This window comes from Lepisosteus platostomus, chromosome 6 (assembly GCF_059453375.1).
Source record: "Lepisosteus platostomus isolate fLepPlt1 chromosome 6, fLepPlt1.hap1, whole genome shotgun sequence".
Taxonomy (NCBI): Eukaryota; Metazoa; Chordata; class Actinopteri; order Semionotiformes; family Lepisosteidae; genus Lepisosteus; species Lepisosteus platostomus.
The window spans coordinates 49336254-49349701 of record NC_142616.1 but is presented as its reverse complement, the minus strand read 5'-3'; the positions used below and the strand labels follow the sequence as shown (position 1 = coordinate 49349701).

The 13448-nt window shown below is 37.9% G+C and overlaps 1 protein-coding gene and 1 pseudogene across 2 annotated transcripts in view; both read left to right on the top strand.

The window, feature by feature from the left end:
- The window catches only part of fhit (fragile histidine triad diadenosine triphosphatase), a 522156-nt gene that overhangs the window by 438889 nt on the left and 69819 nt on the right, over nt 1-13448 (top strand). The gene's annotated exons all lie outside the window — the stretch shown is intronic.
- On the top strand, nt 10521-12315 carry LOC148661833 (uncharacterized; annotated as a pseudogene).

Genomic DNA, 13448 nt, shown 5'->3' with positions numbered 1-13448 from the left:
GCTTAGCTTTTCTGTTTATAAATAGAAATAAATTGTAGAATTTAGACACTGGCCCAGATTTCAAGCTAGGATTGCAAAAAATATGGGTTCCCTTAAGGAATTATTTGTTCTGCATTATCAACTAATGACTCAAGTGTTCAATCCATAATAAAACCTTCTTTGGATCTTTTCAAAGCTTTGAAGACCAGGTGTATTGTGGATACACCCTATGGAAAAAAAAAACATCCAAAGTACTTTCTTTTAAATTGCTTGAAGCACTCCTTCAATAAAACAACCAAGCTTGACGTATATTGGGCTTAGGCAGTGAATCCTTTTAAACTTGCCAGAGTTAAAAGAGAAAATGCTGGGAAATCAAGAACACTACTATTAAGCAAAAAGGATTTAAAGATGCACATTTTCATACTGTATGTCTTGGTGAAGACAAGGCATTCTGTGTTATGAACCTTGTGCTGTACAGTTGTATTCTAGATTCCAAAACCAGCTAGCTGGGCAGAATGGCCTCTCATTTGTGTCTTTTCCTGTAAGGAGCCTGTACAAAAGGAAACCAGCACATTTTCAAGGATTTCAACACTCTAAACAATCCAAGTGTGTTGTATCTCCTTAACGGTCTTATGTAGCAATTACATATCCCACATGTAGTTTTGTAATGTATACCATAGTGTAAGGTGAGACTTATTTCATATGGTATAATAATAATAATTGCTTAAACTTCTAGAGCACTTTTCTTGACACTCCACTCCACTTTACAGGTAATGGGGACTCCCCTCCACCGCCAATGTGCAGCATCCACCTGGACTTTACCAAAGAACATGCTATACATATGAGCTAGGGTTTCATTTAATGATATCTACACATGCACTAAGAAAGAGTGCCACTTTTCACTGTATGTAATACTGGCTCAGAAATCAACTTCTCTGGAAGTCTGTAGTCCTACCCATGGTCACTCACGGTCACATTTATTTTCAATTCAATTCAATTTATTTTTATATAGCACAACCACTTAAGGACTGTTCCACATAGGCCAACCTCAGACTCAAGCCTTTGTAGCAAAATACAATGGTCAACTGTGTCAAAGGCTGCACTAAGATCTAGGAGCACAAGCACTGTTGCATTCCCTGTGTCAGTTGCTATCAGAATATCATTTACAACTCTTAATGCAGTTTCAGTGCTGTGGCCTGGGGAGAAACCAGATTGGAATTTCTCAAGTATATTATGTGAATCCATATAAGACTGAAGTTGGGCCGCAAACTATTCTCTCAAGAATTTTAGATAAAATTGGAACATTTGTAAAGTACTTGTGAATCCAGATTTGGTTTCTTAGGCATTGGTCTGTACAACATCAGGTACAACGCCTGATGTGGGGGATGTGTTCATCATACTAATTATAGGTCCTGCCAGTACTTCAAGGGAATCTTTAATTAGTTGAATGGGGGATGGGATCTAGCGGACAGGTGGTTGATTTAGTCTTAATAATTAATTTCCTTAGTTCATGTTCATTAACTAATTGAAAAACACTGAAAAGGTATGCGCATTGATTTTGTACTATACTTCTTTGCGGCCTGTTTGTGTTTGATGTCTGATGTTGTTAATTTTATTGTTAAAGAAATCCATGAAAATATCAATACTAAAGTTAGCTGGTACTGTTGAATCGGCCTTATTTGTTGGATTAGCTATTGTCCTAAATAGTGAGGGTTATTTTTATTGCTTTCTATAAGTTCACAGTAGTAGACTGAACAAGTTCTATATAGGGCTTTCTTATATTGTTGCAAGCTATCAGTCCATGCCGACTTGAGTACTTGCAAACCAGTAGACCTCCATTTGCGCTCTAGTTTTGCGGGACTCCTGTTTAAGAGATCGTGTGTGATCATTAAGCCATGGAGACTGTCTACTGGTTTTGACTACCTTAGTCTTTATGTGGCTATTTCATTGAAAGCCTGTCTGACCACTGTATTGTAGTTGTGTGTGATTTCGTCGACATTATTACTGGAGATGAAGTTAGCATTATTCATCGCATTCATACATTTTAAAGAAGTAGCCCTACTGATGTGCCGTGTTGTAATAATCTTCTCCTTGGCAACTACAGAGGATAGTCAAAGCTCAAAAGTAATTACAAAGTGGTCAGAAAAAGAGTTATCCATGGGATGGACTAATATACAGTATGATGAATATCAGCTCTATGAGTGATAATTAAGTCTAGTGTATGATTGTAGATGTGTGTGGAGTCAAAGGAGGAACAAGAAGTTTTTACTGAAAGCATCTGTCTCTATGTCGATATGTATGTTAAAGTCGCCTAATATTACAACTTTGTCTAAATTAATAACTAAATCAGGGAGCAGTTCACCAAATTCAGATAGAAAATATGCATATCGTCATCTGCAGAAGTTTTTGAATGACTCTGCAATTGTGGGGTGTATTAGTGAGGGGAGTGAGGAGGAATATAGGAGCTTGATGACCAACTTTGGGGAGTGGTGTCATCTTAACCATCTCCAGCTAAACACCAGCAAGACTAAAGAAATGGTCATGGACTTTCGAAGGAATAAGTCTCCGGTGAACCATGTTTCCATCCATGGTGAGGACATAGAGGTGGTGCATTCCTACGAGTACTTAGGGGTACACCTGGATGATAAGCTGGAGTGGTCTGTTAACACTGACACCCTGTACAAGAAAAGTCGGAGCTGACTCTATTTTCTTAGGAGGCTGAGGTCCTTTGGTGTATGTAGAACACTGCTACACATTTTTCATGAATCAGTGGTGGCAGCGGACATCTTCTACACTGTTGTGTGCTGGAGCAGCAGCATCATGACAAGAGATGTAAATAGGCTCAATAAACTCATCAAGAAGGCTGGCTCTGTGTTTGGGCTGAGCCTTGACCCCCTGGAGGTGGTGGCTGAGAGGAGAATGCTGACCAAGCTCACAGCCATCATGAACAACGCCTCTCATCTACTACAGTACATGGGACTGTTATTAGGCTGTGGAGCAGTTTTAGCTACAGACTGCTCTAGCTATAGTGTTCAAGGGAACATTTCCGCAGGTCCTTCCTCCTGGCGGCTGTCAGGGTGTATAACACTGCCCTAGGCTAGGACTGTTAGCCCTTCATCTCCTCATCTATGGACAGCATGTTGCACTATTGTACTTTTTGGACACTCAATCTGTATATACCTATGCACGTTTTGCACATATTTTATTGTTTTTACAGTGACTATGAGCATATTTTGCACACATCTAACTATGTATTTATTTTATATTTGTTTTGTATTACTGTACGTATTTTAATTTTTCGTCTATTCTCAAGTTTTTGCTTGTCTTGGGCTGGGCTGCTGTGTAGATAAAGTCTTATCTATCTATCATATGGTCCTGGGGGTCTGTATACTAAAAGAATATATGTGGATGATTAAGATGCTATTTTAAGAAGCATTGCCTCAAATGTGTGAAAGTCATTTATAGTTTTTAATTCAATTTTTAGAGACTCGCTGAAGATGGTTGCTAGGCCACCTCCACGTCTTGAACAGTGGGCTTTCTGTAAAAAAGTATAGCCGTTAGGTGAGGCTTCAACTAAAGAAGTAGTGTCAGTGGGTCTAAGCCAGGTTTCTGTTAGTAGGCACAGGTCAGAGTTGGTGTCAAGCACCATATCATTAACCATAACTGATTTGGTGCCTAATGAGCGAACATTTAACAATGAGCATTTTATGGTAGTTTCATATTGTAATTGATTTAAGCTAACCGGTGGAATGGAGATTCATTTATCAGGACAAGAGCCCCTAAAGGAACTAGTGATACAATTATTGATAATATTGATTGAGGGAGTATAGCCTACTATAATATTTCTGGAAGAGGTGTTATTGGGGCCAGCGGGGGGCGCTCACCCTGCGGTCCATGTGGGTCCTAATGCCCCAGTATAGTGACGGGGACACTATACTGTAAACAGGCGCCGTCCTTCGGATGAGACGTAAAACCGAGGTCCTGACTCTCTGTGGTCATTAAAAATCCCAGGGCGCTTCTCGAAAAGAGTAGGGGTGTAACCCCGGTGTCCTGGCCAAATTTCCAATTGGCCCTTACTAATCATGGCCTCCTAATAATCCCCCTCTATGAATTGGCTACATTACTCTGCTCTCCTCCCCACTGATAGCTGATGTGTGGTGAGCGTTCTGGCGCACTATGGCTGCCGTCGCATCATCCAGGTGGATGCTGCACATTGGTGGTGGTGGAGGGGAGTCCCCATTACCTGTAAAGCGCTTTGAGTGGAGTGTCCAGAAAAGCGCTATATAAGTGTAAGCAATTATTATTATTATTATAGGGTACATCCCCTCTGTAGAGGACTGGTAAGGGTTCCAGACACAATTAAATTCTGACATTTCCTTTGTGCTCTTGTGTACATAGAAATGAAGATACTCTTTAATACCACAGATTGTTGGTACTTTATATCATTAGTTCCAGCATGAACAACCAAGATGGAGACTTCATTGCTGGAAGATGTGTCTAGTTTTGTTTCAATGTCAGAAACTCTGGCCCCAGCGTGGCATTTTACGGAAACCGCTGCTTTATGACAGTTCGGAATTTTAACCTAACTATTAAAATTAACTAGATTATCGAGTCACCAATTATAAGCACCTTATCTGCCAAGAGCATCTTTTGCTGACCCAGGGCTCGTGTGTGGTTGCTGCTGGTGCCAGCGCTGAACTGGAGACAGCTGGGCCAGGAGGGACTACAGCCAATTCTGAATTGACTTAGTGCTCCAACTGAGCCAAATCTATACATTCCTCAATCCATTTAATTTTAGGTAGTGTGCTAATGTGCCCCTCCAGAACGCGAATTATTTCCTCCAACTCTACTATAACTTAACATTTCTTGGATTTAAAATGATCTACATTGTTGGTGGAACAGTCTGCGCTGTACATGCCACAGGACTCGCAAAACACAGGGGTGCTCCCGGTGGAAGACATACCCTGTAATCACGACTCACCCTTTTTTTAGATGCACTGTCAGAGATCGTCCTAGCTGAATATTTCTATACCAGTCAAAAATAGTATGTACTTGCTGTTATTCTCAGAATTAATTAATATCACAACCTCTGGTAGCTTTGTAAGTTAAATATATTTTTTGGTTTGGTGGGTGGATGGATGGATTGATGAATGTTAGAATTATGTCTCTGTGCATTAAGGCCACTATAGAATTTTATTTATCTTAAATACATTTAATTTGAAGTAACATACTGTACATTACATATTCCCTTTTCAGTCTGATGCTGTACAGTATGTCCACAAAGTTGTCTCAGTGGAGCTAAAAAATTGGACAAAATTAGTGTGCAGCTTATCACTGCAGAATTATATTACACATAGAAGTTAAGAAGAAATAATATACATATTGAACTCAAAGCAATGCTTTCCAAGATATGAAAAAGAAAGTAAATAAATCTGAAATGTCAGGCTAAGAGGGATTCAAGTTTCATCTTCTGTGTGCATGACACATGAAGTGACCTTTCAGTAGCAGCAAAGGTAAAGGTTGTAATTTCTCAGTTTAATTTGTAATGATTCTGAGACTACAGTTTTAATTGTTTTAGAAATGGAACACAGTAACTCATCTAATATTATGATTTTACTAATTTGGTATTTACATTATTTTCTCTTCGGCAGTGTGACAGCACAGTCAACTCCATTCAACATTAGAATGTTATATCTTTGAACAGCCTTGCCATAACCAATTCTGCAGTAGAACACTGGATTATGTTCTATATGCTAAAATCACATTATGATTCACAATTAGGGTAAATAGAGTCATGTTTTCATTTTAACCATGGTGATTTTAAAATTATTTTAACAATCATATGTGCCCAGGGACTTGAGAGCCTTACCATCCTGTTAATGAAATGATGATGAATTCTAATCAGTAATTAAAATTCAGGATTACAGTGTTAGTTTTAGATATTAGCAGAAGTAAAATAATTAGCATTTGTAATGAAACATTTTTTTGGAAAATTATATGACTGTATGTCTAAAGATGCAGAATGCAACCTGATTAGGAATTTACTGTTAAACCCTTGAGCACAGAATGTGCCTTCCTGGAAAACATAAACCCAATCAGAGTCTAATTTAATTACCAGGTTAGATTTTTGTAGTTTGGGAATTAGGAGTTAGGTTCCATTAAACATGAAACATGAACATTTTTTCGGTTCATGCCAAAGGCTGGTGCATTGCTTCGTTTCATGGTGCTGTATTGTTTGAGAAAAAATCCACATAGATTTTCTATCCAAATCAAAAGTATATATTCAAAGTTTAAGGCGATGATATTCCTGAATCCAATTAATATTATGCCATAATTAAATATAGCATAGTTTAAGCATAATCATTTTTTAATCTACATTAAATTCAGAATGTACTGTATGCTGTGTTACAGCACACATTCTGTGCATCTTTCTGAGAGATGAACTAGAATCCAATAGAAGACTTCCACCTGCAGTACAGGAAAACTAATTGAAACTTGATAACTTTCTGCTTAACATCAAGTCCTAAATTTATAACTGCTAGCTCTGAAAACATAATCACATTTTGATTTAATAATTATTGAATCTCCATTAAGATTCAGACTGGAATGAATAATAACTGTAGTTTACATTTTCATTTGTTGTAAATGTTTTTCCTCTGGATGGAAATGCTTATTCCTTTGCTGATTATATGTATATAAAATGTATATGTTATGATGCAGAACCAAAACACATTATTAAATAACATTTCTACACCCAAGGAAAAACATCCAGTGTTTTGATTTTTAAATGTTTACCTCTGATAGGTATGGAAGCCCGTTTCCGCCAGGGAGTAAAAAAAACACGCTATGGTATCTCAGAATTCCGACTTAGTATCTCAGAATTCCGACTTAGTAACTCAGAATTGTGACTTAGCATCTCAGAATTCTGACTTAGTAAGTCAGAATTCTGACTTAGTATCTCAGAATTCCGACTTAGTAACTCAGAATTCCGACTTAGCATCTCAGAATTCCGACTTAGTAAGTCAGAATTCTGACTTAGTAAGTCGGAATTCTGACTTAGTATCTCAGAATTCCGACTTAGTAACTCAGAATTGCGACTTAGCATCTCAGAATTCCGACTTAGTAAGTCAGAATTCTGACTTAGTATCTCAGAATTCCGACTTAGTATCTCAGAATTGCGACTTAGCAACTCAGAATTCCGACTTCAAGTCTCACAGTTTTGACGTCACTTCTGGCGCCAGCAATGAAAGTACAGTAGGTTGCTCATCTGGCGTAGGAAATCTACTGTTCACAATTCAATCCAGGTACAGTGCCACATTCTACTGATATCTTCATACAATTCACAGACTTAAATAACGTCTGCGTAAATTGTACATAGACTAACGTAGCTAAGTAAAAAAAAAATCATATGCAAGAGCTACTTGGATGGTTTTGGTTGATCGATTTAACCTTTCCAAGTGCGACCTAATTAATGAGGCAAAACTAACAGTAGGCCTATACTCTTGTGGGGGTTTCGTCCGTTTGTACAAGGCAGCTCCTGCAAACACTTTACCAGCAGCTATTTCAGCACAGTAACATAGCTAGCTTTGGACCCATATGAGCGAGGATGGTGCTATGAGCTTCTACGCGAGTCAATCTGGGGTCGCCTATTCACGATCAAAACATAAATTTGCTTCGATACAATTAATGAAACCCGTAACAATACAGACATACATTAAAGGGAACGTCTTTTATTATTTTTGTTTACTCTCCCCCTTTGTACGTTAAGAGATTTGATATGCTTATTTATTTTCAATATCCTTCCAATAATGTACTTGGCCAAACCCCAGTATCTCTCCGTCTAATTGCTCAGATACAATTCTGTGATTGCGTATCTCTCAGAAACATACCAGGATCACAAGCATGTTTATGTTTACTAAACATGATCAGGCTACATTAAACTGTCGCAAACATCCTTCCCATGGGAGCGCCCCGTGTGTCTCCCGAGCTGGACTTTGATAGGCACAACGGTCTAATTTTAACAAACCCTCCATCCGGTCTTTTCGGCTTCCTAAGGCTGTAAATTACCAAGTGACACGCACAAAACAACCGTTATCATAATGAAGACATTTGTGTGTGTTTAGTAACAATTCCAAAACTTAGTTATATCAATTTTTGGTTTACAGAACATGTTTTTACAGCTGTGGTTTGATTCAGCTTTCTGTAACTTTTTGATAAGTTAGCTGCTCTTAAAATGATTACAAGGTAGAGTAGGTTAAAACTAGTCACTGGGTTAGTATTGACCAACCCTCTTTCAGGAGATATAACTTTCTGCAGAGTTTAGACTGTATCAAATCTGTATCTTTGAGCTCAAGATAACCGGGTGTTCTATAGACAGTGATTAGTTGAGTGAGGTGCTGCCTGTGAATGCATACTGTATGTGACAAGTCAGATTAAATTGAAAAGCCTACTCTACATTTGTCATTCACATACCCTTGGGGTGTGACCTACTGTATGTGCACCCTGTGAATTCAAATGTGTGGTGAGTGTTGGTCATCGTTGCCTGTCCTGGACTACTTCTAAATGTACTATAATGCATACTGTTGGAGTCTGGGCAAACAGGAGGCTAGGTAATTACACTATGCTAACTAATCAATGCTGCACCACTGTCCCATGTGTGCTTCCTAGGCCACAATTGCAGGATGGAGGATCTTATCGATTTCCTCAGGGAGAGGGACATTCCAGAGTCCACTATCGAAAAAATGAAGAAAAAAAGGTAGTTAACAGAATGAATGTGTTCATGTTTATTATAACTAACTCCCACTGACCTACTGTAGATATTAACAGCACTTTAAGTACTGTGAAAAGTCAGAGACCACCCTTTCGCTTATTTAATTTCCAGTCAAAACGGTCATTAAGTGCAATTGATTTATTTTTCAATGTCAGGAATTATTCCAGGAAACATATATTTAACACAAAATTACACAAAAGCATCCACAACTAAATATAATGTCAAATCTTTCATTGTTTAGTGTGTCCACCCTTTGCCTTTATTACAGCTTCCATTATTTACAGGAGACTTTCTTTGAGTTTTTCAAATAAATCCACCGGGATATTTTTTCATGCTTCTTGTAAACACCTCCAAAGTTCAGTCTTAGAAGTTGGTTGTATTTTCTGCTTCTCCTGGTTCAAATCCAAATCCACTCTGTAACTTATCGTCCATAAAACCTTAACTTATCTCAAGTGTCCGGTTTGGTGTTCTAGGGCAAATTTTCTTCTCTTTTGTCTATTTCCTTTTCAAATAGTGACTTTTTGACAGATACACATCCCTTCAGACCCATAGCATTGTGTTGTCTTCTTACAATGGAAGTATTGACAGAAACACTTGTGGATCTTTTTCAGATCTGATGCAAGAGTGATCAAAATGTTAACTTCTGTCTATGTGATGGTGATGTTCTCAGTGGTCTACCAGGCCTTGCACGATTGTTAGGAGTCCCATTTTCTCTATATATTGTAGTAATTTTTATCTCCAGTTTTGGAAACTTGTTTTTCACTTATTTTCCTTTGGCTTATATTTTCCTAATGCAAGTGAACTATCTTTATAGCTAATCTTATCAGAAATATCGCCTCTTGCCATTTCAGATGCACATGACAAAGACATGTGCAAGGCAGCTATGGTGTGTTTGGGTAGTTGTTTGAATGTTAGTGTCACTTTTAATGGAAAGTGTTCTAATATAATGTCAGTGACAGATTTGGGATCAACTTGTGTTGGGAGGACACAGCTGTAACTTGTTTGATTGGACGGATGGAAGACTTAAAGTGCCAGAAGGGTGCACAAAAGTAAAGAGTGGGCAAATTAAATACTGATAGATTTGATATTATATTTAGTGTACTCTTCTGTCAAATATGTTTCTTGCATTATTTTCTGACACAAAAACTAAATAATTTGCACTGAATGGCTGTTTGAACTGGAAATTAAATAAATGCAAGGGTGGTCTCTAACTTCTGCACAGTACTGTACAGTATATTGATATTTTCACGTATAGTAGATTTTTTCACTTCATACAGTACCTCCACAATCCCGAATGGACTTTTTCCTTAAACCAGTATCAGCATATTGATCCACATAAAAATGCTTTAAGTATGGTATTTTGAAACTGAAAATTGATAATACACTATTCATTTTTAGATTGATGCCAGTGTCCTGATGTTAATGACAGATGAACAGATGAACAGATGAGGGATTATTTGCCATCTGATGGAGACAGATTGGCAGTGATGGGATATTGTAGGAGACATGAAAAAGAGCCCAACAGTAGGAAATCAAAGCTTTTTGATAGACTGAAGTCAAAACTGAATAAAAGAAAAAAGTGTAAGCATCCAGAAAATATCATTCATCATCAAGATGTGAACACACAGAGGAAAGTAAGGAAAGTGGAGTTGGGAGGGATTCTGTATGATGAAGGAAAAGGAGGTTTTATCCAGGTGAGAACCAAAAAGGGTGGTAGAACACGAAAGTTAAGTGTTTCAAAGGACTGGAAAAAAAAAGACCTCATAACGGAGGCAATAGGTTTGTTTTTCCCAGATGGAAAGAATGCACATGGAAATATTTCTGAGTTTGAGGTGGATCTGACAAATTATCAAGAAGTTTCCTTAGATGAGGACAGTACAGTGGGAGCTCTATATGAAGCCTCAAAGTTAACTATCATGAGGTTCTATCTGTCAACCAAAAAGAAACATGACAGTGGTGGTGTGGAGACACAGCAAGAATCAAACACTGCAGATCACTCACAGGAAAACACACAGGATTTTCCCTCTACAGACTCACAAATTGATCCACCATTGGAATTAGAAACATTAGATGTCATCTATGTTGGAAATACTGGAAATGATTTGAACTTAGGCAGTGATGACGTGGCACAATTTTATCCTGCAGATGTCACAGACGATTCCAGTTTAGCTCAGCAAAGTTCTACCATATTTACTGGGGAAAATGTGGAGGATAGCAATATCATTACAATTTTCAATGGAGACCTCTCTGAGATGGGAGAACAAAGTCTAGAAGACACTTTGCCTCTGGCACAAGAACTCAGGGAACCAGACAAAAAAATCTTTGTTGTCCATCGCAGCCAGATACTATCTGAGCTTATTGAACATTTCACTGATGAACGCCTTTCATATACTCAATCAGAAATTCAGGTAAAGCTTCTACTACCAAATGGGCAGTATGAGAATGGATATGATGATGGAGGCGTTCTCAGAGATTGCCTCTCTGAATTCTGGCATGAATTCTATGAACAATGTACAACAGGCAGCACTTTCAAGATACCATTTCTCCGACATGACTATGGCAAAAAAAGTGGCAGAGTACAGGTAAAATTATTTCTTTTGGTTGGCAGAAAGAGAAGTATTTGCCCATCAAGCTTGCTCCTGTAATCTTGGAACAGGCAGCTCTTGGATATGTGAAGAGTGATCTTGTTGACAATTTTCTAAAGTATGTCTCAGAATCTGACCGTTATACCTTGGAATGTTGTCGCAGAGACTTCAACAGTTCTGACCAAGATGAATTACTGGAAATCTTGGACAACTACAGCTGCCGAAGAATGCCAAATGCACACAACATTGAACAAATTCTGCAAGAACTGGCTCACAAAATCCATATTCAAGAGCCTGCTTATGTTATCGAACAGTGGGAAAGTGTACTCGCTCCCCTCAGCAAAGCCCTTGAGGAAATTGAAACTGTGTATGAAAACTTGCAGCCAACGGCAAGGAAAATCATACGGTCACTGAAGTTTCCCTGCACAATGAATGCACAGGAAAAGGAAATATCAAAGCATATTACAACATACCTGCGAGAGTGTGATGGAAGGAAACAGTCTCTGTTCCTGAGGTTCTGCACAGGCTCAGATCTTTTTCTTGGCAAGACTGTAATTGTTGACTTCACACACATGCAAGGATTTGAGAGAAGACCTATGGCACATACATGTGGCTGTCATTTGAGAGTTTCTATTCATTATGATAGCTATCCTGACTTCAGGTGTGAAATGAACAAAATTTTGGAAAGTAATATATGGGTAATGGACATAGTTTAGTATTTTAGTCTGTCGACCTACAGACTACACAGATTAGAAATATGTGCATCTTTCACCATTCAAAACTTTTGGTAAAGTATACTTATTCACAGTATGCATTTAAAGGCCACCTGACCAAGTCTGTACCTTTACACATATAAGCATATAAGATATACTGAGTTTTGAGTGTACTTATGATAGAATGTTCATAATTTCACTGAAGAAATTAAAAAGTCTCAGGTTAAATTGCACTTTTATTTTTGTCATTTTGGTACAAGAATTTCTTTTAGACTGTGCGTACAGTCTATTGAGTGAGAAACTAATGGATGTTTTTTCACCTTAAAAAAAAATATGGTGATGCAGTTTAATAAAAGTTCTTTTTTGAGCGATGTGCATTCTCTAAGCTACCAAGCACTTTTGTGCCAATGAACTCTGGTGCCATGTAGTGTCTAATAATGTTACAACTTTTGCGTTGTATGTAATTTAGTCACAATATGGCAGCAGAGTTTATTTGCACAATAACTGGACAGTTCATGGCAAAGATGAATTCTAAGTGCTCACTTTGGTCAGCACTTGATTTAGAATGAATCTTTGTCATTAACTCTTCAGTTAGATGTTTCTTGGGGTAGCGGTAACTGCAGAATCTGAATTTTTTTATTTGTGTTTGACTAGTTTGGCTATTTGTGGATTTTGTCTGACATTTTTTATGAAACGTCAAGATTGCAGATGAGTTCAAATGCCTTGCGTTTAGTGAATATTATTTGTACTATATTTACATTGCATTTGGTGAAAGGAAATGAGAGAGGTGAGGTAATGTTATTGTCAAACATTTCATATAATGTTAGATAATGTTATTGTCAAATCAAAGTTGGGTTGCTTTTATGTGTGAACATTATCTATAGTCCATTAAAGATTGTTTACACTGTTTGCATCTTTTGGCACATTTACTTTCATTTGTTCCTTGTTTCATCCTATTCACACTCAATGTTAAATCAGATCTAAAGACAACACATTAAAAGTGGTAACATCTTTACCACTTTTAATGTGTAACATCAAATGCTGTGGCATTTGAGAAAAACAAAACACCCTTATACCTAGATCCCACATTTGTAAGCAGTTTATCTTATCCAGAGAGTGCAAAGTCCCCTATTCTCCTATTCCTACTCAAGGTCCAGCCCATTGAGGACCATTTCACGTAGTCTTAAGTAAAGGTCAGTGATTTCAAACACATCATCTGGCATTGCAAGGTTCTGTTCAGCCATCAGTTCAACACAAAGATGGAAGACATCCTCATCACAGGGGAAGTCCTTTACACAACAGTCTTCTTGACAGATATCGACTTTGATTTGGTCAACTGCCTGCAAATAGTTCTGTGCGGCATATAAACTAGGGGCAGCATACATCACTGAGGGTCGTCCA